Raw genomic sequence first — 26221 nt, forward strand, 5'->3', positions numbered from 1 at the left:
GTCACAGTACCTATGTACTGCTGTTACGTTCCAAACACACACCACAGTGACACGTGAGGACTGATGTCTCCCAGGCATCACAGCTCTTTGACAGGCAGATACACAGGGTCCTGTATTGCCACATGGACACTGGCATGACATGGCGTATCATGTACACGCCACGTCTCTGCAGGCCATACATGGACGTCTCTGAGACACACACACAATATCAATGTTGATGCCCAAACCACATGAATGTGGAGACTGTCTCCCATTGTGCACATGGGATCAGACACATCTGAGACACAACATGCACACAGCCTGTGGGTGTACATCAGAATTGTGGCTATGGGTCTCACTGTGACGTACATACCATCCCACCCAGGACTCAGGGTGTATGTGACATGTCATAAACATATCCAATCTGCAACTGTGTCCATTACTCATGCCCATAATTGTACAGTTGCACATCACAGTGGTAATGTGCACAACACACAAAGGATTCTGTCCCCATGAACCCGTGCACAGCCTGGGAGTGGCTGCACCAAAGTGCCACACAACAAACCAAATGTTGCCCCTCTACACACACAGGTAATGCAGCCTTACATGCCATGGGATACAGTGTGGCACATGCTGTGGTGTGGTAGGTGTGCACCTGAGTCCCTGGCAAGTAATTGTGTTGTGGAATCCGTTAACAAGTCACACCAATGTCAACCGACGCGTGTGACTTCTACAGAGATGCAATGCACAGTTGTAGACCGAGCAGTGCGCACGCCTTGGCCAGTGTCTGCAATGTGAACCGACGCGGGTGACTTTTATGCAAACGCGTCGTGCAGGCATGGACCGAGTCGTGCGCACTCCTTGGCCAGTGACTACAATGTGAACCGACGCGGGTGACTTCTACAGAGACGCATCGCACAGTTGTGGACCGAGCCGTGGACACGCCTTGGCCAGTGACTGCAATGTGAACCGACGCGGGTGACTTTTATGCATACGCGTCGTGCAGGCATGGACCGAGCCGTGCGTACGCATAGCCCATTGAATCATATGGAGACGGGTGCGTGTGGATTTTCAAACTACGCGTTGAACAGTTAGTTGACCGAGACGTGCGCACTCCTTGGCTATGGACTGTCATGGAGACGGACGCGGATTCAAAACTTGGACGAGTCGTGCGCTGGAAATTCAGTTGGCTGCCTACAACAATGTTGCAATTCCTAGGGTGTCATGAAGGTGACATTTTGAACGATGCGGAAGACGTGTACGAGTCTTACAATTCCATGGATTGGCCAGATTCATAGAATGTAACCATGTTGGACTTATCACTTAGGACATATGGCACAGATTCTGCCTCTGCAGCACAGATATAAGGCTGGCTGGCCCCCAGGGAGCTCACTTGCCTGCACTACATGCTACTGGACCACATCTCTGCTACTACTGCTGCTGTCTCTGCATCCTCAGGCTACTGCTATGGCACGTACTTTGGAGAGAGCCCCAGCCTTCACAGAGGAGGAGAACCAGGCCCTGCTGGATGGGCTCCTTCCACAGTACTGCAAGCTGTATGGGAAACCAGGGGAGCAGGTGAGTGTGCAGTCCACTGCCTTCCTAATTGTGCATGTTGTTTGACTAGCAGTACTAGCACTGTGTACACCAGTGGCAAGCGTACTCAAAGTGTGTAGGTACATGTGATGAACAGGTGTTCTGCAGCAAAAGTGCATTTGTGAAAGCTTTAACTTCCCAGGCAATGTTACCATGTCAGACATGCAGGGCAATTGTCCATTTCCATGGGTGCACTACCTGTGTACCTCATTTACCTTTGTGATGACTACATGTATATCCAACTGTGTGCAGCACAAATATGTGGCATGTGTGGTAATGGCCTTTTCACTTTGTCATCCTCACAGGTTGATGCCCACCAGAAGCACGAGATCTGGCTGACCATCGCCCGGGCAGTTAGATCAGTGGGGGTCTACAAGTGCCGGATCCGCAACTGCCAGAAGAGGTGGCAGGACCTTCGGGCTGGACCTAGAGGATCGCAAGGGTCCAGCTGAAGCTCTCGCCTCCTCGCAGGAGGGGCAGACACCGGACCCTGACCCCCCACATGCTCAGGATTCTGGTGGTGGTCTTCCCGGACCTGGATGGGCAGCTGAAGGCCAGACAGCAGCAAGGAGGGAGTAAGTCCATGCCTAATCTGTGAACTATGCCTGACATGCTATTTGCAGTCTTTTGGCCTGGTTACACTTCCACATTACGTCGGTCTTGTAGTCCAGGACTCATGTCCCTCAATTGTGTAATGCACCCTCCTCATCTGATCCACAGGTGTGGTCCCTACAGTCTGTGACTTGTTTCACTTGGGCACTGTGTCCCTGCAAGCAGCTATGCTTAAGGTTCCGGACAGCATCTGTTACTGGGACTATGTTATGTGCTTCGTGGGTGGGTCAATTGTTTACACAATGCCTGAGATCTGACATGTGATCTGTGTGTGCCTTTGATACGTGTTCCAATTGCTGGTCTGACTCGCCACATGTGCCTGGGGTATTTCTAACACACCCATGCAGCAGGTGACTCCAATTTTGGGGCCTCAGGAGTATGAATATCAAGTGTGTCACACTTGCTTAGCCACCTGCCTACTGTCCAGGGCTATACACTGTTTCACGTAGACCTGGGAAGTCATGCCTACTCCAGGGCATTTAAAAACACTTTGTACTCCCACTCCTGTGTATCAACTTACAGATTGTGCTTAGTGACATGTGCCCTCAGGTGTCTGCCTCTGTGTCATTATGGTGTGGCTTCCTTTTCAGGACAACTGGGGTGTTAATGAGTTTGAGGGTCAGCAGGACATCTGAGATGTGACTATAGGAGACGAGACCTATGTGACATATAGGTGTGTGATCGCTTGACAGTGCACAATGGTGTATACAACTGTGAAGTTCAGGCAGCTGTGTTTCATTCACAGCAGACTGTGAGGTGCTCATGTTCAGGGAGTTGTGTTCACAGTCACTCATATGTCTGATTTGTATGATGTGGGGTCATCAGAGTCCGGAATATGTTGTTTGCAGGGGATGGACAAGTGCACTTGTCAGCTGCAGAGTTTGCTTTACCCATGACCTATGATTGTGACACAGTGCAGACTGTTGGTGTCCAGATGCCCTGCCCCTGTGACAGGAGACAGTGATGACTGACTTTCTAGGCATGCCTGTGCCATGGCCTTTAACTTGCTATGAGGGATCCTACATTGGAGTCAAATGTGCTCCATGCACCCCATTGTGGCATTGACTATCAGGACATGAGAACATCATTGTGTGTGGTGATGGTATGCATCACAAGCATGTTAAATGAGACACTGGCCAGCCCTTCTTCCCGACACCTGTACTGAGTCAGTGGCAAGAGATGTGATGTGTGTATAGTGACAAAATTCTACATGTTCACTTGCATGTCCAACAACTGTGTAGGTGGTGCATGTCTGCACATTGGGGTATTAGCATCCAACATGCAAAAGACATAAGGGTGCAAGTCAAGGAGGGATATGAGTGCCATGGTTGATGGTCAGACTGACAATTGGCTCATTCAAAACAGTGTGAGCACTTTGAACAGTGTTCAGATGATGATCCCAGGGCTTGCCCCTTGATGTGCTGTACTCACTGTGGTGTGTGCGGTCAGTGCAGGTGACTGATGTTGTTCTGGTTTTCCTAATTCTATCCAGATACATCCATGGCCACAGGAGGGGACAGCGCCATGGACCAGGAGGAGCCGCAGAGCCAGACTGGGACAGCAAGCGAGGAGTTGGAGGGACCCAGTGGCACAGAGGGCGAGTGGAGCCACACCGAGGAGTCCTCAACACCATCCACCCCAGCTGAGGACCACAGCAGCTCAGAGGATGTCTCCCTTGTGGAGGCGGGTGTCAGCAGCCACCAAACCCCATCTAGTGAGTCTGTCTCCGCCACCACCAACACCACCACCATCACCACCCTCCCATCGACTCCCATCCAAGAGGTCCGTGGAGGCTCCCGTGTTCGGGAGCATGTCTCCTTTGTGCCAGGCACAGCACCCCCTGCCCCTGTGTCCCCTGCTGCCCTGAGTGTGGAGTATGTGGACTTGCTTCAACAGATCCATGTAGGGCAGACATCAATACTGAGTGTCCTTCATGCACACACTAGTCTGTTGACACAACTGTCCCTCCTCCAACAGTCCCTCACTGTCAGACCTGGCACCTTGGCGTGAGTCTCTCTTCCACTTTTTGTCACTGTGCCTCATGTGTTTTTATGGTGTTGGCAGCTCAGCGCACTGTGCTACTGCCAACCAGTGCCACAGTGCAAGTGCTCCCTATGTAAAATATATATGTTGGTTGGATTCCATGATTGGATTATTTGGTTTACTGTCAGACCCCAGTAAAGTGCACCAGGAGTGCCAGGGCGTGTAAATGCAAATGCCGCTGGTGGGCTTGCAGCACTGGTTGTGCCACCCACAGAAGCGGCCTAGTAAAATGTGTCTAGGGTCTGCCATTGCAGAACCTGCGTGCAGTCTGGTACTGACATGCTGACTGGCAAGAGCACACACTTTCCAGTCCCTAAACCTTCCCTTAACTTCATGTTAGTCACCCCTCTGGTAGGCCCAAGGGCAGGGTGCGTTGTAAGCATAAGGTAGGACAAGCCCTGATGTGCGTGGCATGTCCTAATAGTGAATTACCGCCATTTTTCGTTGTTCACTATTGTAAGGCTACCCTGTTCTCATAGGCCAGAATGGGCGGTTGAGATTATTACATCCTATGATCCTAACCGACCCAGGGAACATGGTAGAAGATCGAGTTTAGTATGCCTGAACTCGGAATAATAAGGTACATCTTTTTGTAAGGTTTATTTTAATATTCTGTGTTTGCAAATGCCACTTTTAGAAAGTTGGCCTTTGCTTGCCTAACCATTTCAGCCCGCCTCTGTGTATCTACTGTCTGGCTTGTGTGAGTGACAGGGCTGGGGGAACCCAGATGGGCAGGGCTAGGTAGCCTGGTGGTGAATAGAAAGATTGACAGGTAGATGGGTGGGAGGAGTACACCTGGACTCTGAATAGGACTGTGCTCTGCCACCACAATGCCGGCTCCGCCCCCTGTGGAGCGTCTGATCACTCTGCCCTGCACTCTGAAAGAAGAAGCCTTGTGCTTTTCAAACGACGTCCAAGCGAGCTTGCCCCCTGAACTGAGTCCCAGGACCATTGGGCTCAACCTGACCTTCACTCGCCCGCCGTTGGACTGTGTTGTTCCTTCACTCGCCGGAGTCGTGACTCTCATGCCCCCCAGCCCCTCCTTGAGACGTGACCGGACTGCTTAGCCGCCCCTGCCTTGGGAAGAGCCTCGCTCGATCTGAGCCGCTCCCCCGACACGGTGCTGGGCTGCCCCCGTCACCTCGCTCGCCGGAGGCTCCCTGCGCACCTTCAACCCTCCCGCCGGAATCGGCGTTGTGAGCATCTCCAAGCCTCGGATGGCCCGTATGTAGACAGCGTGCCCGGCTGCCCCGCTTTGTTCACTTGCCACCTGTAACACCCCGCTCTTGCCTCGAGCCTGAAGGACCAGACCCCCCCCTCATGAAGTGAGGGAGCCCCGGACGCCGCCTTGCCCTTCTAAAGAGAGCCACTGAAGTCCTGCACCCGCCTTTACGAAAAGAAACAAGGTACTGTACTTACGAACTCGACCGCGAGCTCGCATCGGATCCAGGGTCCGCAACGTTCTGTTTTCCCTGTCATCTGACGCGTGCCTCCCGGTTGCCGCTTCAGCGCGAAGTGCGCGGAGGCCCGCAGTTCACCTTGTTACCCGCCTAAGAAGCTTCCGTATAAAGAGAACTTTCCGTATTCATAGAAATTGTGGCCCCACCGTTTCACCGTTACTGGGCCTTGTGCTGAATCTATATCAAAGCCGTATTTTTGTATACAACCTGATTGGTGTCCGTTTGTGGTGCATGCAAGGGATTTACTGTATGTATAATTGCAATTGCTTAACCGTGTACGCCTGAGGTTTAGCCTTGGCTGCTCGCGCCACGCACCTAGAGGGTGAGCAGGGGTTATTCTGAGGAGTCATCCTTCGCCCTGACTAGATGTAAAGGGTCCCTGCTTATCGTTAGCACTTGCCTGCGCCAACCAGAGTCCCCTCATTTCTAACACTCACCCCTCCTACCTCTGCCCCATCCACAATTCCTAGCACCCTACCTGTCCCAAGCACACACACACCAGCACATTCACCCAAACCCACAGACATGGGCAGCACACAAACACCCAAACCAATGTCTAGACGTGCACGCAAGCAACCTCAGGGGACTGATACCACACTCACAGGGGATGGTTTGCAAACACACACACAGGCATGCACAACCACTCCGCAGTCCTCCGATACCTCTCTCTCCAAGACCCTTTTCCTTGCCTCACCTGCAACCCCATCTCCAAAGAAGCTCTTCCTCTGTGACCTTGGCCTATTCCCCACCGATCCAGCAGATCCAGCGTACAAGGGGAAGAGGAAGTCCCCACACACAGAGGGGAGTGCCACTCACACCCGGACACCCTCCCCCAGGTGCAGACAGACTGAGGTCCCCACCCGCAAGTCCCCCCGGACACGAAATAGCAAGACCCCCACACCCGCCCCGCAGCTCCATGACACAGTCTCCGTCCTCCATCCCCCAGGCCACTACTCCACAGGTACCCCCGTCACACCCTGCCCCAGGTTCCCCCACCCACAGATACACCATCCCCAAAATGCTCAGTCCCTCCCCCCTAACACTTGCTCTTCCACCCCCACCCCCCCCTGGTCAGCCTGTTTGTGCCACTGGTGTGGGAACCGTGGCCCCCCTCTTTCCTGCCGACCTCACCTGAATCCCATTCTGCTCCCATGGAGTTAGGCACTGCAGTGTAGTCCACGACCACCCGGTCTGACTTGGGCACTGCAGTGGGGACCCAGTCCCCTCCATCTGACCTGCCCACTGCAGTTGTGCCGGCACCCACCCCATCTGACTTGTGCCCCACAGTTGTGACTGCACCCACTATGTCAGACACCTCCACTGCAGTTGCCAGTGACTCTCCTGCACCCACCACCCCTTCACTGCCTCCTTCTGCTGAGCCCTGATCCTGTCTCTGCGATGCTTGGCCTGCCACCATGTATGCCCCTCCGAGTGGATGTCCCCTGTCCTTAGCAGTGCAGGCAAGCAACGTGTGACAGTTGTCACTCACACCCTATTTGGACTTTAGAAGTGGACTGTCCATTGGCCTTTGTTTTGCATGGACTTTGCATTTGAATTTCAAAATTGCTGAATAAAGCATTTGTTGTTATCCTTGTGAATTGGATTTAGCTGTACATTATGTTGATGATGTTTACCATGACCTTGCTGTTATAATGCTGAATTTTCAATGTGGAATACTGAGGTGCTGATGTGATGTACTCCATGTTGTCCATGAGATATGTATCCTATTCTGGGCGGTATCCATGTCATCCTTTGCAGATAACTGGGTGTGTCATGATTAACAATTTTTACACATAGATGTAAACATTTCATTTGCATGGTCACATGTGTGGCTTGCACCCATGCACATATGATGTGATTCCCATTGTCCAATGTGTCTATTTCCCTGACTGTGGGCCCATCTCCACTGGGCATACAGGTGTGTGCATCATTGGTGTAGGAGCAACTGTGTCCTCTGTGCAACTTGCTAGACATATATATTGAGTATGAGCAGATGACTTAAGGGACACTCCCGTACCCAGGCTGATGTGACCAGAGCCTTCATTGGGTGGTAACTGATGGCTGACTGACCAAGTGTTCTGCTGATATGACTGACACCTGCTGGGACTATGTTTGGCACAGCTGAGCTTCCACAGGAGTTGCGTCTCCTCAAGTAAGTGTGTTGCTCCGTGACATTGCCTGGGCTCATGGTATGTGTTGTGTGAGCATGTGTGTGTGTGTCCACATCCCTTTTTCTACACAGGCTGTGTTCCCTTGATATGTTCCTGTTGGTGATGCTTGCTGAGTTGTCCTGTGTTCATCCCACATCTTTGTCCTGGGCTACCAGATATGTGGGTGCATGACTCACTACTTTTCATTTGTGTGTCATCATTGGGATTTGTCAGTTCCGAGTGGTAATGATGTGGTCAGACGCAGATGGGACACAGTCACGAGTCCCCATGGCACTTGTTTGTTCGCAATATCATGTAGTTGTCCCTAGGTGATTGAGACATGTGTATGTGTGTGTGACTGCTCCCACGCGTCAGGTTCAGTGGTGGAATATTGGCAGGTGTCAGCATGTGTGCCTTGTGGTTCTCCTTGGCTTCTGCATTTTCCTGGGACTGTGGCAGGGATTCCGAAGGTTACGGGAGCTTTGACGTCATGGCCATGTACCGCATACTGTGCAGTATGTCTGTCATTCACCAGGGTTGTAGACTGTCCTTGTGTGATGAGTCTGTGCACCTTAGATCCTGCCAACATTACTATGTTTGTCATGGGTGCATGTGCAATGTCACATGTCCATGTGGGTTTCACTGATGCACATTGGTGCAGTTCAGGGTGTGTGGTGTTGACAGTGGACAGATGTGAATGTTTGCATGGCTCGGCCACTACCTCCCTTTTGTCCCTGGATGACGGGCCATGCTGAGTGATTTGTGTTTATGTAGGTGTGATGTACGTTTGTGGCACACAACACATGTCTGAGTTTCACAGTTTGAACAACATCTACCTTTGTCATCATAGTGGACGTATCATGCAGACTTGTGTCACCCCAATGTATGGTCCCTGGGGGTAGTGCTGTTGTGTGTCTGTCTCTTGCTGTCTTAGTTGCTGTTCATTCCAGCTTGTGTCACATGTGTCTGTTGGGATCCCTCTCATCTCACAATGCCTGATTGCCCACTAAGTGGTGCCCAATTAATGGGTTACTTTTGTATGGCACTGTGTCCACATCTGTGTCATTGTGGCTCACCCCCCTCATGTGTTGTGTAGTTGCCTGGGGATACTGAGACACACACACACATGTTGTGTCAGATGTGCAGTGTGAGATTGCTTGTTTCTGTTTGTGCATCTACACCAGTACATTGGTATTGCTGTTGTGGGCCATTGGCTGGATGTTGTTTGGGTGATTTACCCTTCTGTCCCTGTGAGTCATATCTCCTCATTCTGCACATTCATCCTGGTTGTTAAGTCCCATTGCTGCCATGGAATGGGAGTTTGTGACTTGACACCTACAGTCTACATAGGATGTATTGATTTGTGTGTCTATTTTCGAGATGTGTGCATGCATTATGATGGTCACTTCTGCCTTTGTGTCATTGTACACTGTATGCAATGTCAGCCCCCATGGGTGGTGCTTGTCTGCACATGGTCGAGAGTATGTTTTATTTTCACAGCACTGTTAGCCTCACCACATCTCTGTGGGTATGGGACACAACCACTACTTTGCCACATAAGTGTTTCATGTGGTGGGACCAGGAATCATACATGCTGTTTGGCATTTGCAGCTTTTACCATGATGACACTTACCTTTTGGTCACAGTGATGATGGGGGGTTTAGATCCCATTACCACAATGCTCAACATTTGCTGCAGTTTGGAACCCCACACTTAACTTTTGTTCTACGCAGTGAGGGGGGGGAGTAGTTTACATTGACACAGTGCTATTGTGATGCTTGACTTGTGTAGGCCACACTCAGTTTTTGGTCACACGTGATGGGAGTTACATTGTATGTTCGAAGTCATATTCACTGTTGTGGCCATTTGTCCCAGACTACACACTCTTGTCATGATGTTAGGGGGGATGTATTTTGCTGACATACCTAATGTTGGTGTATGATGGATGTGTGGTGCATCACCCATCCTATGGGTGTGGGTGTTGATATTGATAGTCACACAGCCCCCTATGAGTGGGGGTGGCAGTAGTGATAGGCAACAAGGACCCTATGAGTGGGGGTAGCAGTAGTGATAGGCAACAGGTCCCCTATGAGTGGGGGTGGCAATAGTGATAGGCAACATACCCCCTATGAGTGGGGGTGGCAGTAGTGATAGGCAACAAGTCCCTTTACGAGTGGGGGTGCCAGTAGTGATAGGCAACAAGTCCCATATGAGTGGGGGTGGCAGTAGTGATAGGCAACAGGTCCCCTATGAGTGGGGGGTGGCTGTAGTGATAGGCAACAAGTCCCCTATGAGTGGGGGTGGCAGTAGTGATAGGCAACAAGTCCCCTATGAGTGGGGGTGGCAGTTTTGATAGGCAACAGGTCCCTTATGAGTGGGGTGGCTATAGTGATAGGCAACAAGTCCCCTATGAGTGGGGGTGGCAGTAGTGATGGGCAACATACCCCCTATGAGTGGGTGTGGCAGTAGTGATAGGCAACAAGTCCCCTATGAGTGGGGGTGGCAGTAGTGATAGGCAACAAGTCCCCTATGAGTGGGGCTGGTAGTGGTGATGGCCATGCAACCCCTATCGTGGGGGTGTTGATATTGATAGTCACACAGCACCCTATGAGTGGGGGTGGCAGTAGTGATAGGCAACAAGGACCCTATGAGTGGGGGTAGCAGTAGTGATAGGCAACAGGTCCCCTATGAGTGGGGGTGGAAGTAGTGATAGGCAACATACCCCCTATGAGTGGGGGTGGCAGTAGTGATAGGCAACAAGTCACCTATGAGTGGGGGTGCCAGTAGTGATAGGCAACAAGTCCCATATGAGTGGGGCTGGTAGTGGTGATGGCAATGCAACCCCTATGGTGGCCTGTTGCTAGTTGACAGGATATGGGTCCCCTGGGTGTGTGTGACATTTGGTGGGTACGTGTTGTTTGTGTGGTGGGTGTCTGACTTACCGTCTACGCCATCCATCTGTTCCTGATCCGGTCATAGATGTACAGTACTGGTATGACCTGCGCGATGGGATTCATGATGTGTTCATCTCGTACGCGCTGCTTGTTGCTCCGTCTCGTACCCGTTGCTAGCTGGTCAGTCTCGTAGCCGTGGATTGTGTTCTGGCGCGAATCGTACCTGATATGCTGCTTTCCCGGATGCTGTGATGTGCTGTACGTGGCGACCCGTCCGGCGCGTATGGTTTGCGCATTGTACTTGTCTGGCCGAAAACTGTTGTGGGAACTGCTTCCGGCGACTCGAATCGGCGATCGGAGGTACGGCTTGTACGGGAAATGCTGCTGGAATCGCAGCCTACGTGTCAGGCGGAATTGTGTCAGTTATGCACATCGTACTTCATTGCCCGGATGGACCGGCTCCCGGAACGTGTTGGTCGCAAGGTAAGGCTACAAACAGCTCTCGGCGGGCTGTCCGACCTGGATCGGAATCGACCCCTAAATGTTCAATTTGTAAATATGAATAGGTACTATATTTTAATACATTTAATTACTTTCCAATTTATGTTCACTTTTTCAAATGGTACACTTTCAGAAATTTGAACTACAATTATGTATATTTCTAACTTTTTTTAGTTGATACAAAATATATTAAAATAACTTTTTATTTTATTTTATTTTGTTTTCCTTGCAGTATCAGTCTTTTTTATGTTCATTTAGTGGCCATTTGTATACTGCTTTCCTAAATGCTTTCAGTCTATCTCCTTCATTTGGATGGTTCGAGCTTTTATGTGGTCGCAGTTCCCTGTTCCTGATCTTCAAGTAAGGTAAAACTAAGTTTATGTTCTCGGGGTTTAATAACTGGATGGATGTGTTTGGGGTTAGTTTATTTAGTATAGATGAGTGTTCTGTGGTTTCTTTAGTAGTTAGTACTTAGGGGCTCATTATGATGGCCGGGCCGGCGGTGGCGATCCTCCCGCCATCACAATGTGATTCACCCACCGCCAAATTAGGATGGCGGTGGGAATCACATTGGTTCCGCTGTGGATGGAAAGTCCGTCCGCCATGGTCCCGCAAGGTGGTCCTTTTCCACCCACCTTGCATAACCCGGAACCAGGGCATCATTGCAGCGGTGCCGTGCAGGCACCACCATAGTGATTAGTATGAACCCTTCTGTCTGTCTTTTTGTGACGGATATCCTGCTGCAAAAAGACTGGCGGAGAATGGCTTTGGGGGCCCATTACGGGCCCCCTCTGTGGGAGAGTGAGGGGGTGCACTGGGGGGGGTATCCATGGTACCCCCTACATTTCCATGCACAGGGTAGCAGGCACCGCGTGGTGCCTGTCACGTTGTGCATGCCAATGCACAACATGCATTTACAACATTGTGGCGGGTGCTGCTCACAGCACCGCCCGACACAATGTTGTATATGCGGTATGCGACCGCCACGGTGGCGGTCGCATCCTAATTGGCGGTGCGGGACTGCCGCACCACTGGCGGCCGGTCCCAGCACCGCTAGGGTGGCGGGCGGACTGTAGTCTGCCCGCCATTCTAATGGACCCCTCAGTCTGGATCTTTTTGAGGCAGTTTATTATCAGCAACACAAACCCATATGGTTGGTTTTAGAATTCATGTTGTGGCACAGCACACCCTGCAGCTTTTCAAGCTCCACCCCCCTACTGGAAAGTAATATCTATATACATATTTTAGAGCTAAATTAAGTTATGATGTTTATGAGGTTATTTGGGTATTTTGTTTTTTCTTTTACAGGGGCTTCATTTGGGTCCTAGATTTATTTCAGTTTTTGAATACTTTTTTTCAAATTTCCCTTTTTTCCTGGAGCATTTTTTGATATTCTAATTTTGGATTTTGGAAGGTTACCATGTATTATTATTTTTTACATTGCGTGTTTTATTTGAATGTTTGCATTCTTTTGAGATTTATTTGTATCCGTTTCTGTGGATTATAATTTGTTGTATTATTTCGAGTTCATGGACTTCAGTGACAAAAACGTACTTTATATTTAATTTAATTTTTATCAGTGGGAAATGTTTGTGTATTAAAGTTATTGGTGTTATTATATTGTTTTATAATATGTTTCCCATTGTATTTGTTTTGGTTCTTTGCATTAAGCGCTGTGATTTGAAAAGTTATTTGTGCGGTTTACTGTTTGTTTATTTATTTATTAATAATTATTTAAGCAATGTTTACTTTCGTCTGACTGGTTTTTGTTTAAAAATAAGGATATATTTTTAACTTCTTAGTAACAATTGTTTTAATAGTATTTATAAATAAATACATTTTTTTAAATACATCTTTGTTGTTCAGAGTTATATTTTATATTTTTATAGTTTGGATTTCTTAGAGTAGGGTTCTTGCTATGGAGTCTATTTATGGTAGATCTTTTTTGCTAGCAAATAGTTGGTCTTTGCATTGTAATATGTTGTGCATTTCTTTTCATATTTTTGATATTTCGGGTTTGTTCTACTCTGAGTTGTTGGTACCTTGGTTCCTTTTTCTCATATTTGTAGGAATTGGTAGACTGTAGGGTGACTCAGTCCTAATGTTCCGTGGAAAGAGTTGTGGCACCCTTTCACTATTTTGTTTTTGCCTGTTGTGCCATGCTGGTTTTATACATGTTCCACCATGCCATATGAAACTTGGGTTGGCATCTGTGAATGTAGTGGTGCAGTGTCCCAACCCCAGTATCTTAAAAATAGTCCACTAAAGGACTTAGGGCCTGATTACGACTTGGTCATAGTGGGACCCAGACCGCCACACCGCCACCCCGCTCTCACACCGCCAGAGCCATGTGAGCACTGCCCGACAGATTACGAGTTTTCTTGGGTCTGGCAGGCATTTCTTTGGCGGTCCCACACAGGTGCCTCTGAAAATGGACATCACAATAGGTACACCATAGGCAGTTCCTGCACGGCATGGACTCTGCATTCCATGCCTTGCAGGAACTGGGGTGCATGCACACATAGGGGCATAACATGCGCCAATCTGCATGCACCCCATGGCCCTGAGATAAAGGGTGTTTCCGCTTCGCTTCATTTTTCATGGCGCGCTCTTCGTCATGAAAACCGTGGTTTAGAGGAAACTTGTAATATGCTTGGTGGTTTAGCAGCAGTACTGCCAAGCATATGGCGGCCTCAAGACCGCAACAACACCACCAGAAATCTCTGATCCCTGGCAGTTGTGTCTGTTCCATGGTGGTCCTACCGCCCAACTTGTAATAGTGTGGTCTGTGCGGCGATGCCCGCAATGTCACTGTGGCGGACCGCCGTAGTCATAATTAGGCCCTAAATTTGTCTTTATGTCTTTGGTGGTAGAGTGATTTTATTAGGTTGTAGTGCTTTGCTACTTCAGTTACTGGGATATAAGGTATGCACATTTGTTTTTTGACTTTGTTGGTGAATTTGCTGTTTATTAAGAATTCAACACTTAGGGCCTGATTCCAATCTCGCTTGGAAAGACTCAGGACGCGAGCCGGCAGGAAAAAGTCCGAGCCGTACGCATGATTTCCAAACGACACGTACAGCTGTATGAGCGAGCAAGTGCGATGTGATAATCGTGTAATTGCTGACCGAATCATATCCGGGACAGAACCACTCCATACGTCTCGTCCGTAGCCAAACAATGTCGTGCAATGGAGCAGATTTCCGACCGAGCAAGTACGATGCACGATTCGGACAGCCGGATCGAGTCGAAGCCTCCGACACATAAAACCTCCGGGAAGCGGACTTCGGGGGATGTAGAGAACCCCCTTCACCCGTAGCCTTACGAGTCAGTCACAGGGGGAGCCCAAGGGTCCCCCCTACACATGCATGTACGGTGCGGGTGGCACCGATGCATCTCCATGACAGTGGGCGCCCTTTTCCGCAACGTACATTTTTCGTCAATGGTAGCCTATGTACGCGACATACAACAGGCTCCCATTGACTTCAATAGGGCTTCGAGTGACCCACGTCCGTCAGCGCATACTCGCATCGTACTTGGGCACTCTGAGCCACGGTGCACGAGTCGTTCGGAAAGCCCTCTGGATTCGAGTCGTACGGAGGGTTTTCCGAGCGGGATCGGAATCGGGCCCTTTAGAGTTGATTTTTGCAGGTGTCTCCATACGCTTTGGTTAAAAAACACCCCTGTAATGCTGTATGTATGTATATTTTAAAATGGTAGAAATCATTACTTGCTCAAAGCCAATGATGATTATTATTTAGGGATAGTAATTGTTAATTTTGGATTTCTTTTCAGTTGGTAGTTTGTGATATGTTGTGCGTTGTTTGTTTGAAAAAAGTGCAGTATGTTTGTGTTTCGGTATCCTCCATGTATTGTGTAACTTTTTGTGAATAGTGGAGGCCACAATTTATACATGTCGTGCATCACCCACGTGCTGCTCTGACTTAATCTTAATTGGTTGTTGTCAGTTGCATATTTAAATATTCTCTTGTCATTTCTGGTGTTGTCATATAAAAGAAAAGGTCCATTGCTGTGTGTTAAAGTTGCATTTTCAAGGACCTCTATATCTTGGGATCTTTCTGGATCATAGCAGGTTTCTGTGTTTGTTTTTCGAGTCCTGGCTACAAGTTTTTCACAATTTGGAATACTCTGGAGTTGCCCTGCAGTAAAGTCAGGAAATATTTAGTAGTATGTTTTTTAAATTAGTCCTGTGGGCTCTTGTGAGCTAGCTTCCCTTAGGTCTTGTAATAAATTTCTGTCTTTGATGTCCTTAATATTTTGAGGGGATTGTGACGTTTTAAACAATTTTATTTTTGTTGTTGCCCCCTTAACTGCAATAAAATAATACTTTGTACATTTTCAGTAAGTTTTCACACTGCTTATATAACTCTATATTACTTTTTTTTCTTTCTGAGACTTGACATTTGATATTGTATCCATGTATTTTAGAATACTGCAAAAAAAATAATTTAAACAATATTTTCAGTGGCAGTATTGTTTAAGCATGCATTACATTAAATTTAGATTTATACTTGTGGATTTGATGTAGTTGTATGTTTTCAGAGATGTTTATTGGCATTTTTGTTAGAAAATTATGGTCCATGTGCTTGAGTTTTTCTGCTAAAAATATTACACTTGTTATTGTTACCTGTTTAAAATTATTTTTGTTACTTTATTTTAATTTAGTTTCTAACCTATAGTTTTTTTTCACATATTCTAATGTCATAGATTTTTTTAATGTGTGTCAAGTTTGATGTTTCAGAATGATTATATATTTATTTTCTTTTTTTTTATTTGGGACCATTGTTGTTAATTACATTAAAAAAACATGAATTGAAACGTTTGTACTAATTATTTTGCTTAAGTAAAGGTTTTGACATTTTGTGTTATATAGTTATAAATAATATATTTTATTTCACTTAGTTTTGAAAAATCTGTTTCTTTTCTTTAATCTTTAGAGGTAGTCTATCCATTTCTTCTCTGTCAGCAATCCAGCAGAGTGTGTTTTTCTTACTATTTTTGCTGTAATATCACATTTTATCACTTTTTTTTTTACAATCGATGTATGATTTATAAAGTTTATGTATTGGTTAATTATTTTAAGTGTAATTTCATTGGTTGTTTTGTTTGGTGTTTTTTAGTTTTAGTCCTTATTTGGAGGACGCTAATGTTTATGTGTTAATGTTACAGATATATTGTTGATGTAAGTAAAATGTATTTGCATATTTTCAATTGAAAAATAATATCGGTGTGTTTGGTTTTAATTCTATATTAAAATTTTCATATTTTTAGGTTTATTATTTAAAGTTTTAATGTTGTTTTAATTATATTTTCGTATACATATTCAATAATTTAAGAATATTTTTTCATGTTTAGCTTTTGAAATAATTGCTATTATGTAGCTTAATATATTGGTTTATATTTTGTGGCATTTAAAGTACTAATGTAGTGTATTTTAATGAGTTTGATCATTTCTTGTTTGATAATAATACATTAGTTGTCGATAATTTATTTTTTGATATTTGTGTAGTGTTGTATATGTTTAACGTGGTAATAAGATTTCATATGTCTTTATCTTTGTTTTCAATATTTGTTTGAGTATTTTAGATATTTTGTACTCAATATTTATTAATTTCTTGTTTAAGTACTTGCTGGTGATATTTTTGTAGTTGCTATTTTTTGGATAATATTGGTAAATTTGGTGATTGTATCACTTTATATTCTGTCATAGAAGTTCCAAATTTGAGCATTTTTGTGAAAACATTAAGCAGGTTGCTGGAATAATGTCAGAATAATGTAAGATTTCAAAATTAGTTTTATGCTACGTTCTCATTGGGTGTGAAAAAACACAAGGGCACCCAAAGGAATTAGACAGGGACCTTGGGAGGTTAAACATTACAGGAAACAGTGGTCTCTGAAAACAAAGTGATTAGCAATACAATGAATATAGCCAAAGTTGGTGCTATATTGCAGCCAGTGTCCAGCCGGACAAAGGCACATTTAATAAGTTGAAAGGTTAACAATAATACAGAGAATGTAAGTACAATCTTAGTGGGATACAAGCCTGTATCCTGAGACTTACATATCATAAGGACAACATGTGAAAGCCGTTCAGGCAATTATAAGGATGTTTCTATCTGAAAAATATATAGAGTAGTGAAACATCTGGTACATATACTGTCACCTTCACAATACGTTATATGCAAAGAATAGAATGTGTAATGTGGACAACTGTGTCGACGGCGTTTCGATCCATATCAGGGGGATATCGGATCATCATCAGGACTAATCAATTAAATTGCCCATGTTCAAAAGCCTGAATTTACATTAAATAATATATAACAAGGCAACAAAAAAACAATATGAAAGTTGGGAGAAAAATGCAAGGAAAAAAGGGGAAAGAATAACACAATACTTATTTAACGTTTTCAAAAGTACAAAGCATAAAACATGAAATTAGAAATTGCGTCAGAACAAGCAACCATCTACATCCGAGAAAAACATTCAAAACTCGTGGATAGCTGGAGAATTACATTGTAATGGTGGCATGGTGGACGAGAGGTGTCCATATGAATAACTTTGAAGTCACGAAAAGAGTGGTGAAATGGGAGAGTGAAGTTAGCTGCAACGTTGACAATGCACACATGAAAAGCGGGTAAAATAACCATATGATTAGGTAAGTTACGCAGTAGCCAAATAATGGGCTATGCGTGAGTGGTTGATTGAAGTAACCACAATCAATTAGGCTTGTAATCAAGGAACATACAGCTGTGCGTGCAATAGTTAGGCAGCAAGAAAGAAGTTACGAAAAAAGTAGAAGAGTCGAGCAATGTCACGGAGAGCAAGCGGTATCTGGTGGTAAAAAACCGTGGTGAAAAACATGCCGTAAACGTGCCGAGGAAGAAGGAGTGAGTTACCTCAGTATAACAAATAGAATTCATAGGGGGGCGTCTAGGACGGGTGGCGAAACCAGAATAATCCTACGGGACGCGTTTCTAAGTTCGAGGGTAGTAGGACAATGCCTGTGAAATACAAGGGTGACGTGAGAAACGTAATTATACAGGGGCGGTTAAAATACGGTTGAGCGGGGTTGAAGAGGCTTACCTATGGGTATAGGGTTTCGGGAGTACAGGTCACGGTACGAATTGAATGTTCGTCTGTAAGGACAGATAGGACAGGGAATGGGATGAGGAAACGTGTGGGGGTATCGTGGGGGGAGCAGGGATGAAGCGGTACTATTCCTTACCTCAAAGTGGTGAGAGAAAAAGATTCCGTGGCTTCGTCAATAAGGACTCGCTCGGACACCGCAAAAACGAAAGTGAAGCGGATGTGGAACTCCCGTCATGCTATAGGTATATGGAGTCATGTGGTCGGTCATGTGATCGGAAAGAAGGGCGTGTGACTGAAAGAAAGTGCACGCGTGATTGGTGAAAAGGGAACGTGCAATTGCAGGCGCCATATTGAGTGGGTTAAGGGAAGGAATTGCTGAATGAGAGCCAAGACGGCGGGGGAAATGAAAGTGGTACATAAAGATATCATGCCTCAATGGTATACATATGAGTCAAATGGAAAGACATATGCAGACATGCAGAGTAGTTTGATAAGCACAATCTTGTAATACAGGGCACTCTCATGGAAACCAGAACAATGGTGAAGCACACGAGTGGAGGCAACAGTATTGCTACCTCAGTGAATGTCCAGGAAGGTAGAGTGGAACAGTCCAGGATGTTATAGCAAAGCAGTCCAATCCTCAAGGCGGTTCAACCCTGTATGAATGCTGCTAGTTTTCAGAATCCACTTCAATTCCTCTTTGTTCAGCAATTGCGAGAGATCTGCGCCTCTCTGAGGGATTTTTACAACGGAAACCACTGTCCAGCGTATGTCATCCTCAGTATGACCTAGAGCCTCAAAATGTTCGACCAATGGAGCATTTGGTGTTTTGCATCTGAGTCTGCTCCTGTGTTGGCAGATTCTAATCCGGATTTTTTGCGAGGTTTGACCTATGTAGATCTTATCGCAAGGACAAAAGATGGCTTAGATAGATCATTGGGTGGCACATAAAGAAGCAGTTCAAAAGCCAACATGTCTGTCCTTTGGTTAATGGAAGTGTTTGATAATAGTTGGACATCTTAGTGTGTACTGGCCCTAGCTGCCCTAGAAATAAAATACCTTGCATGGAGCGATATCATCACCTAAACCAATATGACTTAAACCAATATGGATTCCAGTGGGAGAACTCCTTTGCTTAACAGACAGAGTTAAGCTGTTCTGGCAAATAAAAGTGTTATACAAAGAAGCAGCGTGAGCTGCTGTGCAACATGGCTCAAATTAAATAGAAACAAAGTGCTATGGCATGACCAGCTTTGACCGCTTTGTCTTCATTTACTTTAAGACATGTTGCACACCAGCCATGGTGCGGTGCAATATGCCTTAAAACAGTGTGGGGCTCGTGGGTGGCAAGGAACCCTGTCCCCAGAGGAGAGAATGTGGTGTTAGGGTCAGAGCTGCCAGATGGAAAACCAGGTTTGAGTCTCTGAGTCAGCTCAACATTCTGTGATTCTGAGCAAATCCTTTATTAGTGGAAAGGGCTAAGGGCCCTGCAACTGTGTCAACTATCAGGTTGGGTCTGCAAGGCATCAGGAGGCCTCCAGAGGAAGTTGGGATTAGTGGGTAAATGTAAATAACTCTGGTGCCTTCTGGGAACCGGTGTGGATGAGGGGTCAAGGAGGAGAGGGATAAGAGAGAACGGACAAGCAAGTGTAGGCGGGGGGTGTTCATATTCAACTGCAGCTTTCTCCGAAACCTCGCAGATGCAAAATAAGTGAGTGTTGTGCTTGGTGTTTTTCACCTCCCTGTGCTGTTTGCGGTAAACACATACCTCAGAATGGTGCTTGTAGTGCACCCTGGAGTACCTAAATCAACCTGATTTACAAGAATATTCAACGCTACCACAATCTATTATAAACTTTGTCTTGCTGTGAGCACAGTCAGAAAACACATTGGGTTATATTCTCAAGAACGTGCGATAATCATCACCAAGATCGGTTAACGCAATCTTTCACATTGCCGTATATCGCGGTAGCATGCGATAGTGTCCCGATAACGCGTCAAATGTCCGCAAAAACATTACCGGACGGCAATAAAAATCAAAACCCGAACGCGAAAAAAGTGACGATGGGCCCAACTACGAAGACAAAATCAGCGATAAGCTGTGCCAGGCCTGCGATTCATACACGTCAGGCGGGAAAAATCACCATAAAAGCAGAAAAAAAAACACAAACAAAAACAAAACAACTGCGATGCACAATAGAGGTAGCCAGAGCAGGAACAGAGGACGACCAGAACCCCACAGGCCCCCAGAGGACCAGGCCGGGACCTCAGGGTAAGGGAAGGGCAAGGACAAGAAGAAGAGGAAGACGCGGTTCAGTCCACAGGAAAACAGGATCCTGATAACGGAGGTGATAAAATACCATCAACAACTGTTTGTTACCTCCAATGTGTCATTGGCGACAAAAAATGGAATATGGCAGTCCATCGTGGACAAGGTGAATGCAATCTGAGTGCTGAGGAGGACAATGGAAGAGGTCAAGAGGTGCTGGAGTGATGTGAAGCGCACAACCAAGCAGAAAATCGGCAACAACCAGAAGGCAGCAATGCAGACTGGTGGTGGGAGTCCAGCGACACAGGAGTAGCTAGACAAGATGGAGGAAATGGTGTCCACAGTCATCAGTGTGGAGACGGTGGCAGGAGTTGGGGGACCGGACACTGCTCGACAGGAGCCGACACAACAGCAACAGGGTGAGTAACAACCACGGACTGGGAGGACGGGGGAGATGGGCACAATGGCACACATGCACAATTAAGCAGAGCACAGTGCACACCCACAATGACTCTGGAGCATGTCCCTGATCCCCTTGGCACACTGCAGCACACCTAGCAACTGCAAGTAGGCCCCTGTCGACTATGTGCCCAGCGGGGGCCCTCCCCACACATCACTAATCTCACAACAAACCCATGCACATGTGCTGAACCCAGCAACGCTGCAGGTCCGTGACCCACACTGACAATGCAAGTAACACTGCATGACGATTAGCATGGCTGCAGTCCAATTATCATGACATGGTGCACGCCACAACACTGAGGTGGCTGAGTGTGGACCACATCCGTAAAGGAGCAGGTCACACTCTGACACATCCACGTGCACAAATAACCCCTGACGTCAACAAGACATCCGCGGATGAACCATGCCCAAGAGTCCCAACTCCCACCAAGAGCCCAATATACCCAAGTCTGCAACATCTCAGCATTGTATAAGCACAGAATTGAAAGGCACACCACTGAAAGGGATAAGGGCCAGCAAAATCAGAGCTGCAGGGGCAACTCTCCCACAATGCAGCACACACAAATAAGAAGCAGAGCACATCAACATTGATAACAATGTGGTACAAACTGCAACACGTTTCCAACAGAACAGAGGACACAACTGCTGCCGCTTGTGTGTAGAATTTGGGCAATCACATTTGGCATAGCAGGGAAATGTGAGATGATGATGTACATGTACAAACACACATCTGTGATGTTGTCGAGATGTCCACTGTCCCACGTCAAATAGGCAGCTCCTCCCAAACAGTCACAATGTACATGGTCATGCAGTCTGTATGTAAACTTGTACAATGTGTCAACATACATGTGAACACAATGTTAAACTGCATATCCCCTTCACATTGCAGGGGGAGAATCAACACCTCCTGCAGAGCAGACCCAACAACTCTTCACTGATGAAGAAGAGGACCTCCCACCTTCGACACCGACGCCCTCGAACAGCTCATGGACACCCTCAGCACCTCACCCCCAGGAGCAGGGCAACCCAGCTGCATCGAGGAGACCACACCCCCTGCACAGACCACACAGCAGGAAGCACCAACCACCACGGCTGTCTCCCAGGACCCACACGAACAACACATGGCCTTCCAACGATGTGTGTTAGGGTGCCAGGGGAAGATGGCTGATCAGGTGCGGGTGGGGTTCGACCTCATGGCAGCCAAATTAGATGCCATACGTGGGTGTCTAAGTCCCATCAGGGACCACTTACAGTCCCTAAAGGACACCCACAGTCCGCTCCATGCTCTCCGACGATCCATGGATGTCATCGCTGGAGTCCTGACTCTGAGACAAGGACAACTGTCTAGTCAGAGTGGCTCCAGCGGTGTCATCCGTGAGTTGGGACAAACCGGAGGACCATGGAGAACATGGAGCGGGTGCAGGCGGAAAGAATGGCTGCCACGGCTGCACACCAGCGAGATGTAGCTGGGATCTTCCATGCCCTGCAGATCCTCGTCATGGCATTGCTGCCACAAGGCCTGGCGCAGATGAATGCTGCTGCTGCTTTGACATCCACATCTCCGTCCCATGATGTGTCAGTGCCACACAGTGCTGGAGACAGAACACCACCACCCACATGTGAGGCACATGAAACATCAGAGGGCGAAGATGCGGATGATTCTGCCTTACTGGTAAGAAGGAAGCAGTAGCATTCATCTCCGCCACATGGCCTATTTCTGCTTGGTTCTGCCCTCTGCATCAACACCTTCCACTGTCCCCCGATGCACTCTGCGACACTCACCTTGGACCTCAACATGGACTGCCATATCCTGTTTGGTTACCAATGACACAGCTATCAGACTGCGGACTGAACTCTTCCTCTTCCGATGTACTTGTCATTCCCTGAAGGACTCTGGCTGACCCTCCACGGGCCAACAATGTAAAGTGGGGTTTGCATCACCCTGTACTGCTCCAGCTACTACACTCCACTGAATGTGCATTAAACTTTCAAATTCACACAGATGTGTCATGTCTCTGATCATTCAAGTGTGAAAGTATGGATAAATGTAGGGTCAGTGATTCCCCCTTACGTCCATGTTGCTCATGTTGTGGGACTTGAGTCACAGGGTGCAACATTACCGATTGCGGTCCAGGTGGCGCCGACACTACAACAGAGACACACGCATTAGTTGCTTCCTTGTCCAGCCCAGAACGGAACCACGCCCAGAGCCCCGGGGTCATTGTTCACACCCCTACGCTGGACTGGCATACGCCAGGCCACCTCACTCCGCTAACACTTACAGGGCAGGACGACAACGCTACATGTCCCAGGTCTTCCCTGTAGTGATCTGTTGATCACAGGTCTAGTTGTCAGCATGCCATAGCCACTCCCTGAGGGCTGGTTTACACCTACACCACACTCATCCAGCGCAGGCGTCACAGGACATGTTACCCTGCCAATAAAACGGGCCGGGCCCACGTGCTCGTGGCCATTTCCACTATCTAGCAGAGTGTGCCCATGTGGTCATTATTTATGCATGAGGGCCTAGGGCCCTACCACATCACATTCCCCACTGCCGGAGGTGACATGATGGCGTCCGCACCACGAGAATCAATCATAAAGGGCCCATGACCTGCGGTGCACAGAGTTCGTGGCAGCCGAGGCACTTTGGCCGGCACGGACCGACCGTCACGAGCTGGTGACTTGCGGTGCACTGAGTTAGTGGCACCAGAGCTGAGCGGGTGTGCAGCCTGCGATGATGCGTAGGCCTCGCTACGCCGTCCTGCCAGTCAAGATATTCAATTTGAAATGTGAGCCCAGCTGGACCGCAGTGTACTTCGAAGGCAGCAGGCTGCACAGACATGACTCCGCGGCGCGGTGCAGCAGGGTGTGCTGGGGGCCTGTGGCGCGGAATCCAGCGATTGGCTGAGGAGGTTGCACCGGCATGTGGTGGGCCCTCTTGAAGACACGCCGGTTGCGGCAGGTGAGCATTGAGGCCTGGGTGCGCAGGGGTGGGCAGTCATCGCTGGGCGGCGGACCTGTCTAGGGACCAGGGCTGGGGTGCAGCAGGCGCACAGGATCGCGTAGGCACCACTGGTCACGGCGGCGCCCTCGTGGCTGGGTGGGGAGAGTGAAGGTGCATGGGTATCAAGCTGATTCAAACCGTGATGCTTATAGGTATGAGAAATCCTGCATCATGAGACCGTTACAGAAGTTTGTGTGACCGTGACCTTCCTTTCTTTCCTACGAAGGTTACGACCACACGTACTTCTGTTACGGTCTTTGGGAGCAGGAATTGTCTTTCCTGTAAGCATTCTGGTATACACTGTACCAGATTAGGTTTGTGACTATACGGACGCTTGACCATTGTCACCATTTGTCAAACAGGTTGGTAGCACAGGAACACTACGAATTGGAATTGTCGTGTGGTGCGGATACAGGAGCCTGCCGTTGCTATTGTGGACATGCATCCGAGACAAGTGTGAGGAAGTTTGATAGGGCTGGCCGTGAGACTCCTCCGACTCTGGCAGTTGTTGGTTGGGAGGTACCAGGGGACAACAGGTGCAGCACAGCCAGCAGTTTTCTCTGTGGAGGGATGTTGGTTGTCCGCTGTGTTGGTACCGTCAGACTGTGGGCAATGTGGGTCGGGATGCGGAGGATGGTTGTCCTTTTGTGCCTGTAGTGGGCAATGACTTCCTCTGGCATTGAGTCTCTGAGGCTGGTGCGTGTTGGGAACGTCCGCTGTCCTGTTCTGCGCTGCCTCGGTGGTAGTCTGGGGAGGGGTACGGGGGCATGGGGGTGGTGGCGGTGGGTGTTGTGGACCTCTTGGGGCTCAGAGCTGCAGTATCAGTGTCTCCATGACATGTGTTGTTCTTCAGATGTGGCTCTGGGCTGGGCTCCCTTTCATACTGCAGGTAGTCGTCCTGCTTTACACCAGTAAAAGGCAGGTGTTAAATCCCTGCTGCCAACAAGCCTTATCGCCTGTTTTTGGATCGCATTGCAGATCTGGCTGGTCGTTGAGAATATCGCGAAGTGGTGTTTTCGTGTGTTTTTGCACAGGAACGCCTATTCTGCATATCATTAGCGTAAGTCGTCTCTCTCATCCGTGGCAATGTTTATTGCGGAGGCTATCGCTTTTGCCACTTTTGCTGCACTAAAGTGGCGATAACTCAGCGATAAGTCCTTGAGAATATGCCCCATTATGTTCCTCCTGCTTGCCTTTCAGACACCCTGCTTTAGTAGATTGTGCAGTTTAATCTCCGTGTTGGGTGCTGCTTAGCCAAACCTAGTGCACATGAATAATTAAACAATGCACCCTACTTCCATTGCATGATTACAGAATTTCCAAGTTGCTGGAACAACTACAAGGGAAACTTTATGTCAGACAGGAGAAGATTTATATTTACCTGGCTCCTGTCCACTGCTTTCCTAATATGGATGGGTAATAGGGAAGGGTGACCCCATGGAAAGCAGGGGGTGTTTCAAAGAACGGCCAGTGGGAGGTGACATGGGGGGGAGAATCAAGGTGAGGGACTGCAGACGCATGCACTCTGTAACATTGCCATCCATTGGGCCAGAATTCCCTCCATTGCCATTGTAGGGAATGTTTGCAAATTTTTTGACTGGGACCTCTCCTCTATGCCTTCCCCCCTCATTCTCCTTTGCCTCCCACCCTATCCCCTTCCTTTCTCCTTTATCTATTATTGCAATGGTAGTGGGAATTGCTGAATTATTTGTACATACCGGCTTTTGTGGTGTGGTTTATGGCATGTTTGTATGTTCTCCATTGCTGTTCTGCTACTGTGTGCAGACATTGTTTCATTTTTGTTGAAATGCATATATAAATGTTGCAAGCCAGTTCAGCATTGTTTATGCTGTCGATTTCAAAGGGGTGTATGACAGTCGTCAACCAGTGCCGCCTATGCTAAGAATACAAAAGTAGTGGGTGGAAAACAGAGAACATGTACTACTGACTGAAATCCTGATTCTCAGAAGTGGCACCTATTTGAGGAACCTCTGGTCTCGCCTCATCTGTGTCACTGTGAGCAGTTTAACAACACACAAATTCTCATAGGTTCCTTGTGGCTCAAGGTTGTACGGGGTCTAGTTCTGCTGCACTGGAATTTGTGCAAATATGGCTTTGACGTTTGTCACCATAAACGC

Source organism: Triturus cristatus, chromosome 1_2, assembly GCF_964204655.1.
Source record: "Triturus cristatus chromosome 1_2, aTriCri1.1, whole genome shotgun sequence".
Classification (NCBI taxonomy): Eukaryota; Metazoa; Chordata; class Amphibia; order Caudata; family Salamandridae; genus Triturus; species Triturus cristatus.